The following is a 27,915-nucleotide window of genomic DNA, read 5'->3' as shown; positions in this document are numbered from 1 at the left end:
ACTAATATTGTCTCTAATTGTGTAAATTTTAGTAAAATTCTATCGAGCAGAAAACGAGATATTTAGGGTTAAAGTTTGTTCCTGTTCTACAAAGTGAAAAGTTTAACTTCAAATATCTCGAAAACTAGTCGATAGATTTTGTTTATATTTCACCAGTATATAGACAAAGTTTTGTCTATAATTGTGTAAAGTTTAGTAAAAATCTATCGAGCAGAAAACGAGATATTTAGGGTTAAAGTTTGTTCCTGTTCTACAAGGTGAAAACTTTAACTTGAAATATCTCAAAAACTACGTGATATATTTTGTTTAAATTTTACCTGTATATGGACACAAGTTTTGTCTATAATTGTGTAATTTTTAGTCAAAATCTATCAAGCAGAAAACGAGATATTTAGGGTTAAATTTTGTTCCTGTTCTACAAAGTGAAAAGTTTAACTTCAAATATCTCGAAAACTACTCGATAGATTTTGTTTATATTTTACCAGTATATGGAGACTACTATTGTCTATAATTGTGTAAATTTTAATAAAAATCAATCGAGTAGAAAACGAGATATTTAGGGTTAAAGTTTGTTCCTGTTCTACAAAGTGAAACCTTTAACTTCAAATATCTCGAAAACTAGTCGATAGATTTTGTTTATATTTCACCAGTATATAGACAAAAGTTTTGTCTATAATTGTGTAAATTTTAGTAAAAATCTATCGTGCAGGAAACGAGATATTTAGGGTTAATGTTTGTTCCTGTTCTACAGAGTGAAAACTTTATCTTCAAATATCTCGAAAACTACTCGATTGATTTTTTTTATATTTTACTTGTATATGGAGACTACTATTGTCTATAATTGTGTAAATTCTAGTAAATATCTATCGAGCAGAAAACGAGATATTTCGGGTTAAAATTTGTTCCTTTTCTACAGAGTGAAATCATTAACTTCAAATATCTCGAAAACTACTCGATTGATTTTGTTTATATTTTACCAGTATATGGAGACTACTATTGTCTATAATTGTGTAAATTCTAGTAAATATCTATCGAGCAGAAAACGAGATATTTCGGGTTAAAATTTGTTCCTTTTCTACAGAGTGAAATCATTAACTTCAAATATCTCGAAAACTACTCGATTGATTTTGTTTATATTTTACCTGTATATGGAGACTACTATTGTCTATAATTGTGTAAATTCTAGTAAATATCTATCGAGCAGAAAACGAGATATTTCGGGTTAAAATTTGTTCCTTTTCTACAGAGTGAAATCATTAACTTCAAATATCTCGAAAACTACTCGATTGATTTTGTTTATATTTTACCTGTATATGGAGACTACTATTGTCTATAATTGTGTAAATTCTAGTAAATATCTATCGAGCAGAAAACGAGATATTTCGGGTTAAAATTTGTTCCTTTTCTACAGAGTGAAATCATTAACTTCAAATATCTCGAAAACTACTCGATTGATTTTGTTTATATTTTACCTGTATATGGAGACTACTATTGTCTATAATTGTGTAAATTCTAGTAAATATCTATCGAGCAGAAAACGAGATATTTCGGGTTAAAATTTGTTCCTTTTCTACAGAGTGAAATCATTAACTTCAAATATCTCGAAAACTACTCGATTGATTTTGTTTATATTTTACCTGTATATGGAGACTACTATTGTCTATAATTGTGTAAATTCTAGTAAATATCTATCGAGCAGAAAACGAGATATTTCGGGTTAAAATTTGTTCCTTTTCTACAGAGTGAAATCATTAACTTCAAATATCTCGAAAACTACTCGATTGATTTTGTTTATATTTTACCAGTATATGGAGACTACTATTGTCTATAATTGTGTAAATTCTAGTAAATATCTATCGAGCAGAAAACGAGATATTTCGGGTTAAAATTTGTTCCTGTTCTACAGAGTGAAATCATTAACTTCAAATATCTCGAAAACTACTTGATAGATTTTGTTTATATTTTACCTGTAAATGGAGATTACTATTGTCTATAATTGTGTAAATTTTAGTAAAATTCTATCGAGTAGAATACGAGATATTTAGGGTTAAAGTTGGTTTCTGCTCTATAAAGTGAAAACTTTAACTTCAAATATCTCGAAAACTACTCGATAGATTTTGCTTATGTTTTACCTGTATATAGAGACTACTATTGTCTATAATTGTGTAAATTTTAGTAAAATTCTATCGAGTAGAATACGTGATATTTAGGGTTAAATTTTGTTTCTATTCTATAAAGTGAAAACTTTAACTTCAAATATCTCGAAAACTACTCGATAGATTTTGCTTATGTTTTACCTGTATATAGAGATTACTATTGTCTATAATTGTGTAAATTTTAGTAAAATTCTATCGAGTAGAATACGAGATATTTAGGGTTAAATTTTGTTTCTGCTCTATAAAGTGAAAACTTTAACTTCAAATATCTCGAAAACTACTCGATAGATTTTGCTTATGTTTTACCTGTATATAGAGATTACTATTGTCTATAATTGTGTAAATTTTAGTAAAATTCTATCGAGTAGAATACGAGATATTTAGGGTTAAAGTTGGTTTCTGCTCTATAAAGTGAAAACTTTAACTTCAAATATCTCGAAAACTACTCGATAGATTTTGCTTATGTTTTACCTGTATATAGAGATTACTATTGTCTATAATTGTGTAAATTTTAGTAAAATTCTATCGAGTAGAATACGAGATATTTAGGGTTAAATTTTGTTTCTATTCTATAAAGTGAAAACTTTAACTTCAAATATCTCGAAAACTACTCGATAGATTTTGCTTATGTTTTACCTGTATATAGAGACTACTATTGTCTATAATTGTGTAAATTTTAGTTTACTTTGAAAACTACTTATTTCGGCTATTTCCGTTGTAAATTCGATCTCGTAATACAGCCGCTTTCCCTTAATATTAAATTGGGAGGAAGTATAAAAATTTCGTCAATTTAAATTTAAGTTTTCTAAATTACCTTTTTCACCCACGTTCGCTAGAAATATTTAAGCAGAATGAAAATTTTGGCAAAGCAGTCCTTATTTGGAATAAAAGCTTTGAATGGAGCTTTTGAATGAGCTTGCTTTATTATTTCAGTTAGTCAGTGCTTTATATGGACAGAACGCCGGCTTATTTCAACTTCCTTTGAACAAATATGATGGCGTCACTAAGTTATTTTGGAATTTAATTATCTTTTGATGTATTTCAAAATGTACGTATTATATTTTAGAGAGGGGCTCTTTTAACGGCGCTAAAAAAATTATTTAACATCAAATCTCTTTCGCTTTTAAAAGTGGTTTCACTCAAATATTAAAGTCTAAAAGAGCGGTTTATGTGAATGACTAGATTTAGTATTAAAATTCAATTTTCTTGATTTAGTTAGCCGTGTCAAATATTTTGGAATGTTAAATTTTAGTTCTCTTTGGTATATTTTATGATTGATTACTGGCTGACGAAGTAGGCGTGTTCACTTTTCCGTTCTTGATCCGACAAAAATTTAGTCTTTTCCCGGTGATAATCGAATTGAGGTTTCCAGATTCTCGAAAATATTTGAAGTGCCTTTTTTCCAGGATAATTTTCTCCAGTCTAAATATCTAGTAAATATGAATTAAAACTGTCCGGCGAGTACAGTTTTTATAAGGGTTGATCGTGAAAAACTGCATGAAAAAGCTATAACGTTTGAAAAACAACCCAACTTGGACAATTTTTTTTTCTCTTTTTCTATAAAATATAAAATTGCCAAATTTTCTTTAAAATATAGGGCAAACCTTCCTTTATGGGTGCGTTTCACTAAGCGATCACAACGACCACGCTCACGACCGCAGTTTTGCCCGTTCCACTTGCTTGCGAGCGTTGCGATCGAAAACCCAAGTGGAACGGACTGTGGGCGTTTTAACCGTTCATGTAAACATTACATATGGCGACCTCGAAAATAAGTTAGAAGCTTGAAGAGGTTATTTTTTAATTTTAACCCCGTTTTATAAGCAGTTATAATAAACTTTATTAATTATTGGTAAAGTTGACTTATATTAAAAGAATATATATAATTCAATTTTTTATATTACATTTTAGTGGAGTATTTATAAAATTTACGTTTAAATAAAATTAAAATGTCTTTTGTGGCAACAGTTGGATATTTATTAATAATGCTTTAGAAAGTTCTTCATCTAGTTCCGATGAAGAGTGGAATGCAATTTTACAAAATCGCAATGATAAAAAGCGAAAACTTAGGCCACGTATTATTAGCTATCAGAGTAATTGATCTTTGTTCAGATGAAGAATTTAAAAGTTATTTCAGATAAGTAATTATTTATTTTTTGGAGACTTTCGAGAAACACATTCTATTATTTACATGAAATAATACTTTCATTTACATGAGATAATTTTTTCGGTCGCCATCTTTTGTTTTAAAAATTGCGCCATATTTCTGAACGCCCACTTCGACCCAGCTCTTAAGGTGGGGCGTTGTGGTCGCTGTGTGAGCGAAAACAGTGACGTCATTAGTGACGTTTTCGCCACGACCACAACGACCGCGGTCGCTAAGTGGAACGCCTGAAGGTATGTTTTGATCGTTGTGATCGCTTAGTGGAACGCTCCCTATGACTGTAATTTTTTTTTTGCAATAACCCAGTTCTAATAGATTTTGAGAAATACGTTGCTGAAAATGAGCAAAAATTGGTCTTGTTCTTGTTGTTGTTACCTTTTTTTGTAAACAACGTAGCGCCTAAACTTTAAGCATGCAAGTGATCAATTCTCCCCCTCCAAAAAAAAAATAATAGAAGAAACTAGGGAAGGGATTAGCTATGCGGTTAGCTTACTGGATTCCCACGCGGAGGTCCCCGGGTTCGAATCCAGCTGCTGACCCTTAGATTTTCTCTTCCTAGGAGCTCTTCTTACAGCTCACGGTCCGGTGATGGTGACAGTGTTGTCTTGTAATGAGAGAACACTGACCGGAGGCCGGCAGTGCATTGAAAAAAACTCCGAGCGCCAATAACCTTAGATGTTGACGCGCCTTAAATCATAAAAATAAAAATAATAAATTAGAAATTCAATCGACCGGAGAGAGATTAACCAGTTTATACAGGTTTGTCGACTCGACTGAAACAACAAGCCCAACTGTCGCATCGACACCAGCCAGGGATGAAGACAATTTTTTTCTCTGGAATTTTAGAAATCCTAAAAAAAAACACTTTATTTTATTGTTTATTTTGTTTATTACCACTTCTATTAGAATTTTTCAACAATTTTAAGTAGCGTTTTGAAATTAAAAAATAAAGAGAAAAGAAAAAATAAGCGAATATAAGAGACCGAAGAATATTGCGGCCTTTACTGGCGCTTAGCAGTGGATAACAGCACCGCCTGGTAGCGATCCCGCTTACTACAAACACATCTTGCTCCTAAAATTTAATTAAATCCACAACAGCCAGGGGAAGCTCTTTCTGTCTGCATTGTATTTCCATTTTCCAACCTAGAATATATATTTTTCCACATCATTATATATGTTTTTCTTTTCTTTTTTTTAATATGGCGGATAGATATTGTGTTTTTATTTTAACCAGGGTACATGTTAGGAGAGTAATTTCAGCGTTTAGAAGAATAATATACTTTTTACATTCTCATAATGTCGGTCTGTTCGCGTGCATACATATAAAACATCGTAACTCAAAAAAGAAAAATTACAGGAAATTGAAATTTAATATTTAGATCAGATATTTCTAGAAGGAGCCAAAAATAAGGGTTTTGGGTCGAAACCAGCCAACCCAACCGGAAATACCATGTTAAGGAATAAATTTTTTTATTTTTATTATTTTTTTAAATTTACTTCAAAACGGATGCAACGGGTTTTTCTAAGCTTGTCTAGCTGCATATAAATGTACAAATAGAAATTGAGAAAAATCTTCTTACCGGAAGTGACACTTTACTTTTCTGATTTTTTGATTTTGTTTTCGTTTTGTTCCGAGTTTTCTCGCAAAAACCGCTTCTACACAGTATTTCATGGAAAAACTTTTCACACTTTTTGTTGGGCACAAAAACAATTTTAAAACTTTTCTTTGTAAAACATTTTCATATGAAAATTATTTTAAGGGGGGCTCCTCATAGCAGAGCGGAGTGGTAGGGTCTTTTTCACTTTAAAGTACCATTTCAAAGTCATTTATTGACTTGTCACGTATTAAATATTTATTTAAAGTTATTATATGTAACCAATATTCCAAATTGGCTTTCTGTTTGACATTGATTGAGTGTCACTTTTTTCAATTTGTTTTTGAGGTTTATAGCGATTTAAACTTTTTATTTTTGTAAATGCTACTTTTAAAGCATAAAAAGTAAAGTAAAGTAATTGCCTATTTTTTCAGGCCGGCTTTACGTTCGACTACCAAATCGCGGACGGAGGCGACTAGCAAACATACTTTACTATAAATTTCTTTTATTAACCATTAAATAAAATCCAAGACTTAGAGATAGGGAATCGAACCCACTAAACCAACAATACATCTTAGCATTGCGGGTCTAACCTATAACCGCCTAATATACTTTACTGTAAATTCCTCATATTAACCATTAAATAAAATCCAAGACTTAGAAATAGGGAATCGAACCCACTAAACCAACAATACATCTTAGCTTTGCGGGTCTAGCCTATAACCGCCTAATATACTTTACTGTAAATTCCTCATATTAACCATTAAATAAAATCCAAGACTTAGAAATAGGGAATCGAACCCACTAAACCAACAATACATCTTAGCTTTGCGGGTCTAGCCTATAACCACCTAATATACTTTACTGTAAATTCCTCATATTAACCATTAAATAAAATCCAAGACTTAGAGATAGGGAATCGAACCCACTAAACCAACAATACATCTTAGCTTTGCGGGTCTAGCCTATAACCGCCTAATATACTTTACTGTAAATTCCTCATATTAACCATTAAATAAAATCCAAGACTTAGAGATAGGGAATCGAACCCACTAAACCAACAATACGCCTTAGCTTTGCGGGTCTAGCCTATTACCGCCTAACATATTTTACTGTAAATTCCTCATATTAACCATTAAATAAAATCCAAGACTTAGAGATAGGGAATCGAACCCACTAAACCAACAATACATCTTAGCATTGCGGGTCTAGTCTCTTAACCGCTCGGCTACCGTGGCGCCTACTTTTAAAGTATTGACGTCGCTACTTTTTTTCATCCAAATTATAGTTTCAAGAAAATTTAAATACTTAAACTTGTGGTTGAGAAGGTCGTCTTTTTTATGTCAAATCAGTTCCTAAATTTATTTGAATTAAAATAAATAATTAAATTCAATAAAATGATACAAAGTAATAATCATAAACTAAGTTTTTTTTTACTCAATAATTTAACATTTACTTAAATATGTATAGTTAATGGTATCAAAAAAAAAAAAAGAATTAAATAAATCAGCTGGTATTTAGGCCAGCTGGAGAAATATAACTCGCTAAACAGCTGATATAAATTTGTATTAAAAGAATTCACTTTCATTTTTGTTTTTTATTCTGGGACATGAAGATTTATTCTTTTTGGCGACATGATCACACATATTCTGGATTTTTTTGAGTTGCAAGTGTGTGTGTATGTGTAATCGATAAATTCTCAGTCTCGATTATTCCTCTAATAATAACTGTACACATAAAAGTAAAACCGGTTACTGAGTGTTTTTTGTTTTTGGAATTTTTGTAACAATATGTAATAACTAACATCATTACACATACGCAAAAATCGATTAGTTTTAAATTCTATTCGAGTTTTTTTTCGTTTTTGTGAAGGTTTTGGTTTTTATTGATGTTTGTGACACACATTTTAAGTTTTTATTTAAATCTTTTAATGGATTTCTTTAAATGTCTTTTATATTTTATTTTTTTATATCGTTTTTGTAGTTTTCCAAAGTTATCTAGTTGATTAGTTATGTCTGTTTTATATCCACAGCCTTCTGAACTGAACTGTTCGCTTCCCCCCCTCTCACTCTCTTAAAAATTAAAGTAAAAAATAAAAATACTATGATTCATTTTAGTTTTTGCATTTTTATTTTTTAAATTAATTATTTTTAGTTGAATCGATTTTCGTACTTCCTCTTATTCTAGGGTAGGAGAAGGTATTGCGATGGATATTGCGATGGATATTGAGTTTTTTTTTTTTCCCGGTAATATCCGCTTTTGACGTACCATGAGTTTTATTTGTGCGTTTGTAAGTCTGTATGTGTAGTTCAGTGGTTCCCAAAGTGGTCCCTACGGACCCCCATAGGTCCCCGGTATCATTCAGGGGGTCCGTGGAAAATTAAAATTGATTTGGGGGTCCCTGAACAACATCAGGGGGTCCGCGCAAGGTTCAATATGCAATAATAAAACTGTGATCCATTTTTATTATTATGGAAATTAGAGACTAACAAGGTGACCAATTAAATTTAATCAAAACTAAAAGCGTTATATCTGCGTTTGTTGCAAAACGTTTTCTGTAACAACAAAACTTGGGAAGAGGAGAATGTTCTCAGTTTCCAGATCTTTCGAAATTGCAAAATAGAGATGAAGATTTGCTTGAAGATTTGGTAGCTAGCTTACTGTCGAACACTTAACGGCTCTTCATGCAGACCTGAACCAAAGATTACTCGTGGGGATTTGCGGTAGCTACCCACAAACAATGAGCCGGAAATAAATACACTCATAACATCTCATCACGTTCATCCAAATTATTAATTTTTTTTTTTTAATTTTATTTTAAACAAAAGTTATAATTTCAATAAATACTTCTTCAACAAAAGGCTTTTTTTTTAGATTTGTACTTTTTATACGATGCATTTATGTAGCTTTTTCATTTGGGGGTCCGTGGGCAAGTTTTGACTATAAAAAGGGGTCCATGGGTCAAAAAAGTTTGGGAACCACTGGTGTAGTTAGTGGTGAGTCCAAATTTGATATTTAGTTTGGGGTCCTACATCGGATCTTGATAATAAGCTTTTGGAGAAAATGTTACCGGAAGTGCTTTATTTACTTGATCGGAGGTGTTTTTTTTCTCAAAAATTTTTCAAATTATTAAAATATTTTTCTTTGGTTAATTATTAAAATATTTTTCTTTTGTTAATTATTAAAATATTTTTCTTTTGTTAATTATTAAAATATTTTTCTTTTGTTAATTATTAAAATATTTTTCTTTTGTTAATTATTAAAATATTTTTCTTTTGTTAATTATTAAAATATTTTTCTTTTGTTAATTATTAAAATATTTTTCTTTTGTTAATTATTAAAATATTTTTCTTTTGTTAATTATTAAAATATTTTTCTTTTGTTAATTATTAAAATATTTTTCTTTTGTTAATTATTAAAATATTTTTCTTTTGTTAATTATTAAAATATTTTTCTTTTGTTAATTATTAAAATATTTTTCTTTTGTTAATTATTAAAATATTTTTCTTTTGTTAATTATTAAAATATTTTTCTTTTGTTAATTATTAAAATATTTTTCTTTTGTTAATTATTAAAATATTTTTCTTTTGTTAATTATTAAAATATTTTTCTTTTGTTAATTATTAAAATATTTTTCTTTTGTTAATTATTAAAATATTTTTCTTTTGTTAATTATTAAAATATTTTTCTTTTGTTAATTATTAAAATATTTTTCTTTTGTTAATTATTAAAATATTTTTCTTTTGTTAATTATTAAAATATTTTTCTTTTGTTAATTATTAAAATATTTTTCTTTTGTTAATTATTAAAATATTTTTCTTTTGTTAATTATTAAAATATTTTTCTTTTGTTAATTATTAAAATATTTTTCTTTTGTTAATTATTAAAATATTTTTCTTTGGTTAATTATTAAAATATTAGGTTTTTTAAAAGCGCCATTTTATCTATGTATGATTCTTCCGCCTTATAATATGAATGGCGATCCACTCAATTTTAGCCAATCCTATACCCCAAATTCACGATGAATGCATAAATATTTTTGTCTCCTATCTTACTTCTACTAAGTTCGAGAGGAAATTAGCATCGTGCAGATGATCAGTTTTTCGCCCAGGTTTATCAATTTTAAGATCGCCTGAGGTGGTAAAAAAAAAAAAAAAAGAAAACATTTTTACACCGGAACTCGGACTACGGAAATCCGCTGATACTTCCAATTTGATATCTAGATTAGACGCCAACAGAGGAGACGTCTATAAGGTTTCCATTAAAATCATTTCTTTACACAAACTCCAGAAACAATCTCACCTAGAGTAGAATTTGTGAAAAACCATTTTTTTTTTCGGATACTTCCGGCAAAAATGGAAAATGGAAAAATCAGCACTGATCTCTAAATAGTAAATAAATTAAAAATATGCTCGGAAAAAATTTACCAAGAGATCACGGACATTAAATGGACAAAAAATTTTTTTTATTATTCAACTGCTAATCAAGAACTTCAGAGAAATAGGAAAATGTGTAATATTGTAGGAGGAGGCTGTGGGAGATGAGCAGTTAGTGGCGGCACGCCTTTGATCTTTCTTTCTAAGTCCTAAGTGTTTCTTGTTTTCTGAGCGGCGGGGGCGGCCAAGAGTGCTTGGTGAAAAGGCAGGCCATTAAGCGGAGAGATCATTAAAAGCACACCAAGGACGAAGGCAGCAGCATTATCTGATAGACAGCCTGATGCAGCTAACAATTTCCCCTGGTGTGGCAATTTTCTTCCATGGAAATCTCTGCCCACGTCTCGTTTTCCACAGTTTTCTTCCCCATCTAGTGAGTGGAGGATGTAAACAATGGCGTTACTCCTCACACTCCAATACAAGTACTCTCACCCATTTCCGTTTTCAGTTCTACTACTTCCTTTTTTTACTAGAAAACAAAAAATATAAATAAAATTTCCTAAAATGTCTCATATTAAAAATAATTTCTTCCTGAAATCGTTAAATTAACAGGTCCATTTTTAGTGTGAGTAAATCACGATTAATGATTTAAGTTTACAATTATAAGTTGGCAATACCTCATACAAAATTATTTACAAATTTTAGACTCCCCCTGTCTAAAATTCCTGAAATTTTCTTAGGCACGGCCTAATCGTTCTTTTTTCTTCTTCCCTGGAGGGCTCTTAACATAATTTTACGGGAGAAAACTTAGTACATGTAAGTTTAAACCCAAAATAAGTGTCTTTTAAAGTATTTAAGTTATGTTGTGGCCAAAATCTCCTATTTTTTTTTCAGGCGGGGCTTAACGTCGCAACTACCAATTATGTGCCCTACTTTAGTATACACAACTTTTTTTTTCCTAACAAATAAAAAGTAGTCATTCAAAACTGGGGACCTCCCCCACTTACAAAGCAACGCTCTTGACCACTAGACCAGGGGTCGGCAACCTATTTTAAGTAGAGAGCCATTTCTCTTTAAATACGAGGGTCGTTTGAAAAGTCCGTGCAAAAATAAAAACTACTTAATTTTTTGGGGTAAACCTTTTCTATTTTTCAACATAGTCTCCTTTTAGGTTTATACACTTCGTCCAACGCTGCTCTAGTTTGTTGATCCCTTCCGAATAATAGGATTTGTTCAAGTCTGAAAAATAGCCATTCGTTTCTGCAATCACCTCCTCGTTTGAATAAAATCTTTTTCCCGCCAGCCATTTCTTCATATTGGGGAACAAATAGTAGTCCGAGGGAGCCAAGTCTGGAGAATAGGGGGGATGTGAAACGAGTTGGAACCCTATTTCCATTAATTTTGCGACACAACTGCTGAGGTGTGAGCTGGTGCGTTGTCGTGATGGAAAAGGACTTTTTTTGTGGGCCTGTCGTGGGCGTTTTTCTTGCAGCTCGGTTTTCAAACGGTCCAATAACGATGAATAATATGCACCTGTAATAGTTTTACCCTTTTCCAGATAGTCGATGAGGATTATTCCTTGCGAATCCCAAAAGACAGTCGCCATAATCTTTCCGGCCGAAGGAACGGTCTTCGCCTTTTTTTTTTGGCGCAGATTCCCCCTTGGTAACCCATTGTTTAGATTGTTCTTTGGTCTCAGGAGTGTAGTGATGTATCCATGTTTCATGCACAGTGACGAAACGACGCTTAAAGTCCTGCGGATTCTTCTGGAACAGCTGCAAACCGTCCTTGCAACACTTCACACGATTTCGTTTTTGGTCAAGCGTGAGCAATCGCGGCACCCATCTTGCGGATAGCTTTGTCATGGTCCAAATGTTGATGCAAAATATTATGTACCCGTTCATTCGAGATGCCCACAGCACTAGCAATCTCACGCACCTTCACTTTTCTGTCATCCATAACCATATCATGGATTTTATCAATGATTTCTGGAGTAGTAACCTCAACAGGGCGTCCAGAACGTTCAGCGTCACTTGTGCCCATATGGCCACTCCGAAAATTTTGAAACCACTTATAAACTGTTCTAATCGAAGGTGCAGAGTCACCATAATGTTTATCAAGATTCTCTTTAGTCTCCTGAGGCGTTCTGCCTTTCATAAAGTAGTGTTTAATCAACACACGAAATTCTTTTTCGTCCATTTTTTGAAAATCACTCGACTTCCTCGATTCAAACGAATGCCAAACACAAAGAAATAGACCGATCTGGCTGAAACTTGGTGTGTGTTCTTCCAAGAGACGCTACTAACTAAACATAACCTCGATACGCGCCAGTGGTGCTATCTCTCTGACTTTGCACGGACTTTTCAAACGACCCTCGTAATTTGAATAAATCTTACCAAGAGCCGCAAGGATGGTAGAGTGTAAACAAACTCTGTAGATCATCTGTATTCACAAATTATTATTTTATGATATTCAATAACATTTAAATGTTTTATACATTTATTTTTACATATTGCAAAGTAAATAAACAAATTTTAACTACACCTGTGTTAGAATGAAAATGGCGGCAGTCTTACAATATAAATCTTTTTGATATTGTACTTTTTGATATTGTATAATTCTATTCAATTTCGAACCTATCACTTTTTTTATTATTATCCTTTTAATGTAATTTACACCTGTACCCACAGGGTACAATAGGTAAATGCGATGAGTGTATAAACAATTAACGTGTCAAACGTGAATGACGGCTATCCAGTGATGGCCGCCATTAGTCACCCAGTTGGTCACGGGGCCAACGGCGCCTAAGCCGTCTTCGAGGATTGGAGGGTAGCGTAGTTGTAGACAGGTTTGCAGCTAAAGGGTTGGGATGAAGTGAGAGTTTTTGATGAAAATTTTTATAACGGATTTTGGCAAGTTCAGAGATGAGTGGAATTTAGAGATCTGTGTGGATTGTGTGTGGTTGCTAACATAGAATGGAGCGTCTACTATGCGGCGGAGTATTTTAGAATGGAGTGTTTGCACAGTCTATTGATGTTGGATTTTTTACCTGTTCCGTAAAGTTCGAGTCCGTAAGTTCCATATTGGTGTGAGAATAGCTGTATAGAGTCGTCGTTTGTTCTGCAGTGAGAGTTTTGAGCGTTTGTCGAGTAGTTTGGCTAGAAGTTTGTATCGTTTGTTTAGTTTAGTTCGGTACCTATTACTTTAAAATTATTTTTGAAAAAATACCTTTTTCTGCAACCATGTAGGGAAGTTCTCATTACTCAATTAAAATCAGCTGTGTAATGCCCAACTTCCCACACTAGTGGGGAAAAATTCCCATTAGTGTCACTTTCCTCACTAGTGAGTGAAAAAACTTTATTGTGCTTCCTTGATATGAGAAGTTTTGTTATTAAATATTTTCTGTAAAACTCTAATAAGCTTATTTAAATTTATTTTATTTAAATAATTAAAAAACGAATATTAAAAAATAAAATAAAAATTGAAAGGAATATAGAAATAAAAATAATTCTTTAATAAATAATTAGATATTTTTAATTATAACAGTTAAAAAGGTTATAGTGTTACCTTATAGAAATTTAAAATGGATTCTAGTGATTCCTGTTTAGAAAACACTCCTCCATCAATAAAAGAAACAGCAGAAAATGTAATAAGTAATGTAAATACGTAAGTAATGTAAATAATTGTAATATAACAATAAATGTTTATAATAAATAAATTACTTTTTGTAGACTGTAAAAATGAAATTTTTAATTTTATTAGTTAATAAATGGTTGCAGAAAAAATATAATATTTAACTCGAGTGTAAAGTATTTTCCTCACACTCGGCCTCGCGTGAGGAAAAGTACTACTTTCCACACTTGTTAAATAAATAACTATTAATAAACGGAATTTTCATTCGTTTCAATAAAATTAAACTATACAATATATTTTGGGCACGCTGAAGAGCCACACAATTTGGATAAAAGAGCCGCGGGTTCCCGACCCCTGCACACCCGCCCCTGAAGAAGAATAATCCGCAATAAAAGAAATGAAAAGTCAAATGTCACTTCCGTTGGATTTTCACTCAGTATTTCAGCAACACATTTAACCCTTTTTTTAAATAACATGTAGGACCCCCAAACAAATGTCCGTAAAAAGAGGAAAACCATTTCTGGAAGTGCCCATTAACAAAATTTCCCTGGTCAAATTTTTCATATAAAAGAAAATTAATAGTTGAATTAATTGTTTTTGAAGCCACTTTGTAGGGGGGGGGGGGGTGAAATCGCCCAAAAGCCAAAAAAAAAAAAAGTCCAATAAAGGGGTACTTCCGGTTAGGGGTCTTCTGAAGGAGTCCAAACACAAAGAGCGTGCTCCATTTTTCTAAAAAAAAATAAAAACTCCCTTTCAGCTTCAGAGGATCTCAAAATACGCGGTTATTTTCGGTAAACATTCGAAATCAAATATTTTAATCGTCAAATTCCTGCCTTCCCCCCTCCCCCACCGAATTATGCACAACCGGGGGGGATTCAATGCCAAAATAACAGAAAAGAAATAAAATACTAAAATGTCATATTAGATGATTTATATACTGCGTACAGAAAATGCTGCTGTTAAATGTGGGTGTTGCTGTTAAAACATCCGCATTGAAGTTATATATTTGTTTTCACGAGAGGTGGTGGGAGGGGGGATGCAAACGTTTTGTGCTACAAATACATATTTCTATTTGTTACATTAAAAAAAAAGTTACATAATTTAAGAAGTTGTATTTTGCTCTAAACATCTTTCCGGTTTAATCCCCCCCACCTTTAAAATTCTTAAAATTACTGGAAATTCGAAAAAATGTTATTCTCTTTCGAAACTGATACAGTGGACTCTAATTTTTTGTTACACACAATTTCGGTTAGACTTTCACTTTGCAAATAATGTGAATATGAGGTGTGGCTATTAAATAACCGAGACTATTGCTGTAAAACATTTTATTTTATATTTATACATATTTAGTTATTATCACCTTCAATATACACCCCTCCCCTATCCCTACAACGCTCCATGCGAATTTAACATTGTCCAGAAACCGTGCTGGAAGTCTTTTTCTGTCTGAGCTCCTGCATGACGCATGCCGCTTTTTCTTTCACAGCTTCAACGGAGGACTGAAATCGTGTTCCTTTTAATGCAGATTTGACTTTGGGGGAACAGATCTAAAGTCACATGGGGCCGCCAGGTCAGGCGAATAAGGCGGATGGCCTAAAACTGAGACGTTGTACTTTTGGCTAGAAACGTCTTGCGACAGACAATGCAGTGTGAGCCGTCGGCGTGTTGTCTTGATGGTGAACCCGCGTGACTTGTTCTTCCAAAAATCGGGTCGTTTTTTTGCCTTACTCTTTCACCAGAGTTGAGCAAGCACCTCACGCGGTAGTAATGTTGATTAATTATAATCGATTTTTTTCATCCGTTTTGGGCTTGAAAGGGCGACCCGGGCGGTCATCATCTCCGACGTCTTCTCGGCCATCTTGGAAACGCTTGAACCACTCAAAAACTTGTGCGCACGTGATTAACATTCATCGCCATAAATCATTCTTTTAATAAAAGGTAAGTTTCAGTAGGCGGTTTTACACAGTATCATGTGAAATTTCACGACAATTCGTTGCTCTACTACATGTGTAGTATCATGTTTTTCGGCAAAACGAAACTAACACCTCTTACACAAACGGACGGTTCCGGTCAGACAGATTTCTCTACAAACACGTGAGACGCTGCAATCGAAAGAGAAGGCTTTACGCTGCACAGCTGTTAGGTCGTTAAGATTTGGCGCATGTATAGTTCTTCTGTAGTCGCATCAGTCTCGTTATTTAATAGCTACACCTCGTAATACTGGTGATAGAACCGTACAATGCACTGAAGCAGCATTATTGCCTGATATGAAGTACCGTTCCCCTCCATACCCCCACATTTTCAAAAAGAAAACTTTATACCCCGCAAAAATGTTTTTCCGTCTTTTCTTTGTCAGATAAATTTTTCACCCACTCTGAAGACTCTACAGAAAAAAAAGGAAGCTATATTTTCTTTTCAGGGAAAGCAATGGGGGCCAGGAAAATTGTTGGGGGAAATAAGTTTTCTATTTTCATCAACTCTTAGGACTGTGGGAAGGGGAGGTTTTCCCAGCCCGGCTATTATTATTTTTTTTTTGCTTTAAGGTTCAGTTAGTTCTCATTAGACGTGGCCATCCACAGCATCCAAGCACCACCACCGGGGTAGGGCGGCGGACACAATGTCAGTGGCTGTACCGGATGGTCTTTAGAAGGACCCACGGGGGTGGCACACACCTACTGGGTACACTTCTGCTGCCTCCTAGATCCGCCCTGTAGCACTCCATTCTCCCGAGTTAGCACTTAATTAGAACATTATTGGAGTTTTCCTTTTATCCCTTTGTTTTTAATCCTTTTTAGTTTTCCCTCTTTTCCTGGCGTCCTGGTATTTCCTTCTCTACCTCTTGTTATGTAATAATCTTATTGCGATACCCAATTTTCTTCTTTTTTCTTTTCTTAATTTTATTTCTTTTATAAGCTCCTATAGATAGATTAAACTAGGGTGGCCTCAAGGTCTACGCCACTGCGACCCCTTTGGATCTATTGTGGCTCCCCTCACTCTAGAGCTCATTATTGTTCCATACTTGAATATAATGGTTTTAGTCTTAGAATTATAGTCAGATGAATATATGGTAAAAGTAAAGTAAAGAAATTGCCTATTTTATCAGGCGGGCTTTACGTCCAATTACCAAATTAGGTGTCGTTGATGGAGGCGACTAGCAAACATACTTTATTGTAAATTCCTCATATTAACCATTAAATAAAATACAACGCCTAGACCCGGGGAATGGAACCCACTAAACCAACAATACATCTTAGCATTGCGGGTTTAGCCTATAACCGCCTAACATTCTTTACTATAAATTTCTCATATTAACCATTAAATAGCCTAGACTAGTACCGCAATACATCTTAGCTTTGCGGGTCTAGCCTATATTCGCCTAACATACTTTGCTATAAATTTCTTATATTAACCATTAGGTGAATAAAATTCAAGCCCTAAGACCGGGAATCGAACCCAGTACCACAGCACATATTAGCTTTACAGGTCTCGCCTACCGTGGCGCCTTCAATGTGCATTATTTACCTACATAAATGCAGTAATGTTACATTTATTAGGTACATTTTCCCGTGTTACTATATTTCAGCAGGATTCTCTTAAGAGAGGAATTCAGTAAGGCTCTTCTCTAACCCATCTAGTAGATAGTGTACGGCCCTATACATGCATAATATTGGATTTTTAGAAAATGTCCAACGTAGTATGTGCTAGACCCATCTAGTCTGGCTTTAAATGTTCTCTCTTAAAGAGATTAGAATGAGGCTGCAGTAGTAATTTCAATCAACTTACTTTCAAAAAGTAACAGGTTGTTACCGGGAACATGTATTTTAGTATAAATTCCATGTTTATAGGAAATTTTAGTTTCGGTAATTGGTGGTAAAAGGAAAATGCAAGATTTTCAATTTTCCCAATTTGACCGGATGTACGATTATCTGTGAAATATTGCAAATACTGGCGATTCAAATGATAAAAATCTGCTTTTATGATTCATCGGTTATGCCTGGGTTTAAGAGGAAGGTTCCTGATGGTTTCTGATGATGATGGGTGAACATCCTGACGTACGTACCACAGACGAAGAAGTAGAGGATGGTTTTTTTTTTTTTTTTTTTTTTTAATATACATTAAATAGAGATGGACCGCTCTGCACCAGGCAGGGGAGAACAGAAGAGGCAGAATGAAGTGATGAGACAGAGAATTTTTGATGGGTGCGTACGACGCACGAATAGGAGGGGAATAGTTTGGATGGGTTTCCTGTTGGTGGCGCAGAGAGAGAGAGAGACCCGCCAAAGTTCCCAGGGACTAGTCCCATTCCTGTGCTAACTGTGGGTTAGTGTGGAGCCCAGTTGCAGAGCCAGACACAGACCCAGAGAGAGCATTTTCTGTCTCTCCCTCGTGCTTGCGCTCTCTATCTCTCTGCTGTAGAGTAGAGCCGCGGGGCGACAAGGGGCGAAAAATCAATGTAGCCCCACTATGTGTAGAGGAGGAGCGCCTTTTGGGGGGTGGTGGCTTCAGGGGGTTCTACTGCAGCCAGCCGGGGCTTTTTCCCTGACGATGTAAGTTGTCTCTACAGTACTAAATGGCTTGCCACTAAGCACCGCACTCAGTTCCAGACAATCACACTCGCTGACTTCAAAACTGGATTAGCCTTGTTAGCTATTTTATTTTTTATTTTTATTTTTTGCAGACTTCAAAAAATAAATAATCAAATAAATATGTATACAGATGATAAAATAGTAAAATAAATCTGTTAACAGGTGTCACAAACTAATATTTATCAACACGTCACTTCCTGTTACCAGCGCGCGCTTATTTTAAATTTATAAATAAATAAAAACATAATTTTTGCAAAATAAACATCAATAAGCTTTTTTTTTTGGAAAATATCAGTTAAGCTCCATTTTTTCTTTTACTTTATTTATTTTTTACTTTCTTCAGTACGTGTATTTCTGCAATAAGTGAAGCTGATACAATATGATACATACGTAGAATAGATACATGAACAGCATGAGAGGAGAATTCACCCATTTCTAACTATTGTGCACTAGCACTTACTTCATTTTAGAAGATCGCACATGGCCACCTACGCTTCAATTGCCTGGGAGGATTTCCTGGTAGAGTAGTAAGTTGGGGACACTAGTGGATTAGGATTTGAGGTGATTGAAGTTATGGAATTTAATGTTACAGGATTCTATAGCTTCAGAAACATTACGGAACAAGGAAATCTCCGGTGCAAGGTAGAGTTAGGGACATAGTAAGGGGAGCATTAGCGATTCTACGGACTGTTTTTTGGACTGGAAGGATTAGATTCTTGTAGATATTGGAAGCTTTGGCTGAGCCCCCGAAGTTCCATTCCCGTAAGTCCAGGCAGGTTTTGAGTATCATTGTAAAGATAAGTCGTTTATTCTGTAGTGAGAGTTTAGATCGTTTGACTTAGAGATAGGGAATCGAACCCACTAAACCAACAATACATCTTAGCTTTGCGGGTCTAGCCTATAACCGTCTAACATAATTTACTATAAATTTCTTTTATTAACCATTAAATAAAATCCAAGACTTAGAGATAGGAAATCGAACCCTCAAAACTAACAATACATCTTAGCATTGCGGGTCTAGCCTATAACCGCCTAACATACTTTACTGTAAATTTCTCATATTAAATATTAAATAAAATTCAAGGCCTAGAGATGGGGAATCGAACCCACTAACCAAAAATACATCTTAGCATTGCGGGTCTAGCCTATAACCGCCTAACATACTTTACTATAAATTACTCATATTAACCATTAAATAAAATCCAAGACTTAGACCAGGGGAATCGAACCCACTAAACCAACAATACATCTTAGCTTTTCGGCTCTAGCCTATAACCGCCTAACATAATTTACTATAAATTTATTATATTAACCATTAAATAAAATCCAAGACTTAGAGATAGGGAATCGAACCCACTAAACCAACAATACATCTTAGCTTTGCGGGTCTAGCCTATAACCGCCTAACATACATTACTATAAATTTCTTTTATTAACCATTAAATAAAATCCAAGACTTAGACCAGGGGAGTCGAACCCACTAAACCAACAATACATCTTAGCTTTTCGGGTCTAGCCTCTTAACCGCTCGGCTACCGTGGCGCCACAGAATCTTTACTATTATTAGCTGTAACTTAAGATTTATCTTCTCACTAACGCACACAATAAATTATTACAAAATGAAGAAAATCCAAAAAACTTTTTAATGATACAACTTAACAACATAAAGAAAGTTAAAAAAAAAAAAAATTAGTACTTTGAACTTTACAACAGGCAATACAAAATTTTTATATTCCTCTTTGGTGAAAGCAATTTCCAAAGTTTTTCCTTGGCCATTATCGTCGTCAGAGTGGTAATTGGCCCTCCTCCCCACCTCCCAAAAAAACCAGCTTTTCCCAAGTTTCATGAACTACGATGAAAATGCCGGAAGAAAAATTGACGCAGGGAAAAATAAACCCATCCAGAGGGAGATTTTCCTTCTTTTTTTCTAAGTGTAATTAAAGAAAGAAATTTTCTTTTATTTTCCAGAGTTAATTAACCCAGATTATCTTATGGAAATACGGTACTTCTCTTTGTTAACAACTCGAACTAACAAGAACTTAACGTATAACTTTGTTCATCTACTGTAATACAAACAAAAAAATGTTTTTACATTAATTTGCTCATCGTTAATTTCTCAAAAGATTTGATGTTGTATTTATTTCCTGTTCCTGTACTCGATAAAAGAGGAAGTAGTGAGTAAGTGTCCAAAATTCTAGATTTCTTATTTTAACCGGAAATATTCTGAATCCGGAAAATTCATTTTTTCTTAGGACTTAGCGATCAAAATCTTTTTGCCGGAAGTAAGTACTATTTTACAAAACTTGTAACGATTTTTTTCCCTAACTTGATTAAGGGCATTTTTGAGAGAGAAGACTCTAATGTTCCATTTTAGGGAATTGTACAGTTTTATGCCTTTTACTGGGTGAACCAGTAAGTAATGTCCATAGGCCTACTGTGTGTAGTACATCTAAAGTGGAGTTCAATGACGTATTAGCCAACTTCATATTTCCCATTGTTCTTGTGTGACGTCACCTTATTTTTTTTCTGAAAACGTCACTTTTTTTTCCAATAAAAATGTTCATTACTCAGAAGGTTTTAGTCCGAATTCGATTCTGATGACACGGTTAGAAAGACAGATAAATTTTCTAAAAATTGACACCATTTGAAAAATATTGTTTATAACATTTCCTAAAATATTTCAGAGAGATCAGTTTAAAGTGCAATTTGTAACCTTTGAACTTCCTTATTCTAAGACAATCTACTTTAAAAAATTGACTACTGGTGCCATCTAAAACGAGTTTTCAATGAATTAAACTACTTGTTAAACTAACACTGTTTGAGTGCTGGTGAACACGTTTTCTTGCAAAAACAAGACGTAATTTCTCGTACGAAGATAAAAGGAATCCTGGAAAATGATATACCGCGTTAGAAAGCCCACATTAGACAAGGAAACTTTTACTGAAAAGTGGCCAGCACCTAGGTCTGATAATGATCCCCATAAGGGCCTAATGAAATGAGTTTTCTTCAAAAAGTTTCGCCCACTTTTATTTTCCCCCAGTATCCAGGAGGAAGATTGAGGCTGTTTGAAGAATAATTTGTGCTTCAAAATGGTGTCAATTTTTTAGAAAATTTATCTGTCTTTCTAGCCTTTGTCATCAGAATCGAATTCGGACTAAAACTTTCTGAGTAATAACATTTTTTAAAAAATGTAAAGTGACGTCACTCAAGAGCAGTGGAAAATATGAAGTTGGCCAATAATACGTCATTGAACTCCACTTTAGATGTACTACACACAGTAGGCCTATGGACATTACTTACTGGTTCACCCTGTATGTTTCAAGGGAAAGATAAATGAGTTCATGGATTACTTAACTTGAAGGTGAATTCACTTACAACTAAAGGTACCAATTTTCCGAATTTTCAACTTTTAACCTTTAATCTTTTCTTTGTATATTTTTCTTGGAAATGAGATGTGCGTTTCTGCGAAATGGAGCTTCTCTCTAATGTACCATTTTAGTAAAATATACGACCCTGTTTCTTATCTATTATTGAAGGATCATAAATGTTTACCTATAACTCCAAATTTGATGAAAATTCCATAATTAGAAGCACCTCTTTTCTCAGATTTCCTTTTCTCGAAAAGTACTACCCACGATTTTTTCCCAAAGATAGATAGATAAAAAATTTTATTACACATATAAAATACATATTGTACATATATACAGAGTGGAGTGCCAGTTGTGAACAATAACCTCCAGGACATAGTTTCTTACAACAAATTTATTAAATTACATTATATACTAAGGGGAAAACAATGAGAAACCCCCAGCTTATAGAAAGATTTCAATTCAAGGAGTCCCTAAATCTCCTGGGCCTGGGCACCGTGTCCACATTATAGTCACCTATTCGTCTGCAAAGGTGGTTGTGACTGGATTCGCATTTGCTGAAAAAACCAGTAGCGAGGTACTTGATGTAGTGTTCTACATAGTCCATTTTGGTGTTGGCGTGAAAGTCTATAATACGCATGTAGCGGGCGGAATTAGAATTAATTCTATTATTGAAGGATCATAAATGTTTACCTATAACTCCAAATTTGATGAAAATTCCATAATTAGAAGCACCTCTTTTCTCAGATTTTCTATTCTCGAAAAGTACCACCTACGATTTTTTCCCAAACTTCCTACGCTATTTTAGGTAGTTTTTCCATATTGATTAGTTGAAAATTGAAAATGCTACCCCAAATACTTTTGAGTTTGATTAAATCTATAATTTAGTTATTAGAGTGTCCACTTCTAAGTCGCCTAAAAAGTATCTATTTCCGCTGAGGATATCTGTAACTCAGCACGCGATATTCCCCCTTGCTGGAAGTAAGAGTAATTAGAGAAAGAAAGGAGTTTAAACTCATTCTGTTTATAAATGAAAGTTGTATTCAGTTAGTTTATGACAAAGTCTGTACTAGGCAGACTGTAAGGGTTAGTTAGTAGCACTAACCCCCCTATTAGTAATGTAGATAGATAAAACGCTGTGCATGTGACGTGTACCGCGGCCAAGATGCAAAGTAACCACCACCACCGTCGCCGCTCTACACACTGGGGATTGGCTCATTTGACTACTGCGCAGCCGCAACTTAACTCAACTAACTAAAACAGCTGTTCAACTAAAAACAGATGTTAATTTGATTCAGTAAATTTTACACGACATCCCCACGTTAAGTACATTAATTAGTATAATGTTTATGTTTACTGCAATTTGTGCAAAAAATAATAATAATTCGAAGTTTGGAAGAAAAATAATGTATCAAGTTAAAAGCTTGAGGATTGAACTAAGTTTGTCACAAAGTGGTGGTGTTTCCGCTCTCAGGAGGGCCCTCAAGTTGTGTAATTTCGGTGTAGAAAGTCCATTTCAGTAAATTTGACTTGGCTGCTGTAATAATACTCTTTCTACTAGAGAGGAAAGGTCAGGTGTATTTCAATTACACGCTAGGACAAGATGGTTTTTGGTCAATATCAATCAACTTGAAGCACCACTTAACTAAATGGATACTTCCGCCCCTTCTTATTTCCTCTAGAATGTGGCCGCAGCAACGCTTTCTCTTTAAAGTTTCCACTCCAGACTACATTTCATGTCAAGACTTGTTTCTTTTTTCTTTTTTTTGGGTGGAATCGTTCCCTGGGAAGAATGCTTTTAAAAAGGGGATTCTGGGCAGCTTTTAGAATGACGTAAGGTTTTCCCATTAAAGTGAATATGCACGGAAGTACCGACTATCATGTTTATAAGAATTAAATATTGCTTAAATTCTAGCTTGATGAAATTTCATAAAGTTCATTTCTGAACTTAAGTATAGTAATTCCTATTTAGTCAGAATAGCTTTACGTCCATTAACGAAATTAGGTGACGTGGACGGAGCAGACTAACAAACATACTTTACTATAAATTCCTCATATTAACCATTAAATAAAATCCAAGACTTAGAGATAGGGAATGAACCCACTAATCCAACAATACATCTTAGCATTGCGAGTCTAGCCTATAACCGCCTAACATACTTTACTCTAAATTTCTCATATTAACCATTAAATAAAATCCAAGGCCTAGACACCGAGAATCGAACCCACTAATCCAACAATACATCTTAGCATTGCGAGTCTAGCCTATAACCGCCTAACATACTTTACTATTTTCTCATATTAACCATTAAATAAAATCCAAGACTTAGAGATAAGGAATCGAACCCACTAAACCAACAATACATCTTAGCATTGCGGGTCTAGCCTATAACCTCCTAACATACTCTACTATTGTATAAATTAACCATTAAATAAAATCTAACTACCAGGTGCTGGAATCGAACCCACTAAACCAACAATACATCTTAGCTTTGCGGGTCTAGTATCCTAATCGCTCGGCTACCATTGCGTCTACCGTAATTTCTAATTCTTTGATAGTAATACTTTGATTTCACTCTCCAGATATTTAAATGACTTTACTTTTCTATACTTTTCATTGCACCCCACACCCCACAAAAAATTGGTGATCAATTCCTTCAATGATCATCGAATAATATTAAAAGAGGTAATTAAAAATGACCCTGAGAGAAAAATGTAATTTTCTTAAAAGAAAAATTTATGGCAACGTGTGGAAAATTCATTGGGAAATGAATTGCCTAGGCTTTCCTTTTTTTCTTTTTTTTCTTTTTTACTTCTTTTCCAGCAACATGTCAGATCCAATTGTATCATTAAACTCGATTCACTGAACTGTAGTGAAGTCACACATGGTTACCGAGTTAACTGGCTCCTGGCCTCCAACCACTCCCTCTCCGGCAGTAGTAACCACACCCAAACCCTCTTTGTCGTCTACAGCTGCACTATTTCAATCTACAATATCCCTGATCCGGGGTTCATGAAAATCATTTATTACTGGGTTTAGCATCAATTTGATTGGATGAGAAAATTTAATAAAGTTAATAAAATAGAAGTGAACACTCACACGACTTTTTCTTACAAAACTCTGTCAGTGTGTGTGTGTGTGTGTGTGTGAAGAACTGTTTCCGGGGAAAATCTCCCCCCCCTAAAAACGTGAACAATCCAATGAAAACTTCCGCTTTAAACCCGGAAATTGAGCTGTATTAGTTAACCCCTCCTGTACAGTGCTCAATCGTTAGGATCGTAGATTTCACAAATGTAGCCCTTTTAACGAAAGTCTGCCTTTATCTCCCTTTCTCCGAAGGTACTTCTACCGAAAGTTCTGGGTGCCATTTCTGGATAATGTACGGACATACCACTTGCAAAAAAATAATAATAATAATTTTTTATTATTGTTTATTAAATATTTTCCTTATTTGTTGAAAAATTAGTCGACTTAGCGAGTCACTGCAGGTTTTTCTTTTTTTGAAGTTTTATTTTGTTTTTGTAAAGAAAATGGTTTTTTATTAAAAATTCCGAGTTTTACGAAAATGTAATGACGTAAACCGTGATAAGAGGAAGTCATGAGAGTTATTTTTAATTAAGCTTCCATTTTTTGTTTTTTGTTTTTAATTCTTTCAATTAGCATCGTTATTTTTAAACCACAGAAGCGTTTGGGTCTATTAATCGATATTTTTCATTACAGCAATTAATTTGTTAGTCTCTACCCCCTCCCCCTCTCCTCCACCAGATGGTTTTTCATTTTAATTTGTACAATCAGAAATGTCTGCCCTTCATTTGGGTTGATTAAAAGTTAAATTGGTAAATTAAAGCTCGGCCATGTCACATACGAAAACATCGAAACATTTGGTGGGTTCCAAAACCTACACACTGTATACTTGTTATGAAAAGGGGGGGGCGAAGTAGTTGGTTTTTAGGAGAGGGGTTTATAAGGGAACGTATGAAGTTATTAACAGGATCAACTAATCCTGATCTAATATCAAAGTTCTAGCCTAGATAATTCTATAGTTATCTTCAAAACCACTAATTTGTAGTATATGTACGACCGAAGCGAGTAGCATTGCGCAGATTGTGTCTGGAAAAAGAGGAGGAAACGGTCTCTCACTTGTTGCAATCGAGCGGTTGCGCTATGAAACCTTTTGGCTTTTTGAGACCAAAGGAGGTAGTAGCGCAAAAAGAACTAGTAGGGAAAGTTCTCAACCTTCTCTTAGTAGGGGAGGTTTCGTCTACTAGATCCAAATAAAGGGGAAGGCAGAACAAGCCTCTGGAGGCTGCGGTGCTGAGGGATATAGATCTCGACCCGCTATTTAGAATCTTTTTCTCCAAACCCCTGGATAAGGACCTTTATAGGTTGTGCGGAAGGAATTGTAAAAATTACTCTTAGCTGATCGGTTAGATCAGGAAGTGAATCGCAATTTCCGGTTGTAGAATGGTTGAAATTCTTTTTTCTTTTTTGTTCAGCGCTTGAAGAAACGTTGCATTTTTATATTTCCGAGTTTTCATTCTGCTTTCGCGACTAGCTCTAATCTTCTCGTACTGTCTCTCGCTTCCTCTGACATTTCTAATACTCCTCGTCGACTGAATCGCCAGTGGCCCCGCGACTTCCTTGTAGGCTGAAGACCTAAATTATTACTCTCCTCTCTTCTCCTCTCTTCTCCCCACATTCTCCTCTTCACATTCTCCTCTCTCCTATAGAGAGTGCTACCGCTGGGTAGTTTCTCTCCTCCTGCTCTCCTCCCGCACCAGTTCATCACTCTCTCCTCCTCACATTCCCCTATCTCCTATAGAGAGTGCAACCGCTGGGTAGTTTCTCTCCTCCTGCTCTCCTCCCGCACCAGTTCATCATACTCTCCTATCTCTCCTCTCTCCTCTTCACATTCCCCTATCTCCTATAGAGAGTGCTACCGCTGGGTAGTTTCTCTCCTCCTGCTCTCCTCCCGCACCAGTTCACCATATTCAGTCTTCATATTTACTTATTGTATACAACTGTATACAGATTGAAAATTACAAAATAAATTTAAAAAACTAAAGTTTTCACATGTAATATGGTTTAATACACGAAATAGGTGTGTATATTCCTCTAGAAAACTCCTTTAAACGGCACTTCAGCATATTGAACGTCTCTAACACGTCTAAAATTAAGTTAAGCCTTATAGAGGTACTTTAGCTGAAAACTTATAGCGTCACAGGACATGGGTTATTGGGAAAAGCCTGTGATGTTATGACTTTAAAACTTATCGTTTTAAAGTCAACTATATTTTTTTTTAAAGTAAAAATTCTAGTATCGAATTGTTAATCGATTTATATCGGTCGAAATATTTGATTAAATCGTTTTTTATTAAACTGAAAAATATTGGGGGGGTTAAGGGAGTTTTGATCAGAGATTGAACACAGAGAGAGCAATGTTCTAACAGTGTTCTACTAATTTGGTGTTTGGTTAAAACGTCTTTTGATTGACGTCACAAAATCAACAGGTGTTCATTGTTGGCTGTGGTTATTTCCAGTTAATACCAGGTTATATGGTGGTGGTTTTATTTTCGCCTGGGATTGTTGTCATCATAAATGTAATTTGGCAGGGACCAAAAGTGTTAAACGTGTGTCAAACGTCAAATATGAATTGGGAGCATAGGTGTGAATGGATTGAATGAATGAATGAACAGTTTCATTGAGCCGAAATGTTTGAATGGGTTTTTGGGTTCATCTACTTCTTGTTGCATTCAATAGCAAAATAAAGTAAGAACTATTTTTTTTTTATGGCGCAGCTTAAACGTCTAAAAAAAAACAACAAATTATTTATAAACCCGGGATTCGATCCGGTAATCTCTCAATTACAAATTCACGCTACTTGATCACTACACCAACAAAAATGTACAAAAAAGTCTTGTGTTTAACTACAGAGAATCATGTTTTTAGTTTAGAACTATTCACTATCTTCTGTAGTAGCCCTTATCTAAATTGAAAATACCGTTCCAGTACTTTATCCTGTATCCCTTAAGTTTTCCTTTGC

General features: G+C 34.3%; 1 protein-coding gene across 1 annotated transcript in view; it reads left to right on the top strand.

The window, feature by feature from the left end:
- LOC141446749 (octopamine receptor Oamb-like) overlaps positions 1-27,915 on the top strand; it is a 191,502-nt gene that overhangs the window by 31,517 nt on the left and 132,070 nt on the right. The window lies entirely within an intron of this gene.

Source organism: Rhodnius prolixus, unplaced genomic scaffold, assembly GCF_049639745.1.
Source record: "Rhodnius prolixus isolate KJV_2025 unplaced genomic scaffold, Rpr scaffold_7, whole genome shotgun sequence".
In the NCBI taxonomy this organism is placed as follows: Eukaryota; Metazoa; Arthropoda; class Insecta; order Hemiptera; family Reduviidae; genus Rhodnius; species Rhodnius prolixus.
Note: the sequence above shows the minus strand (reverse complement) of the source record. Positions and strands in the feature narration are given on the sequence as shown.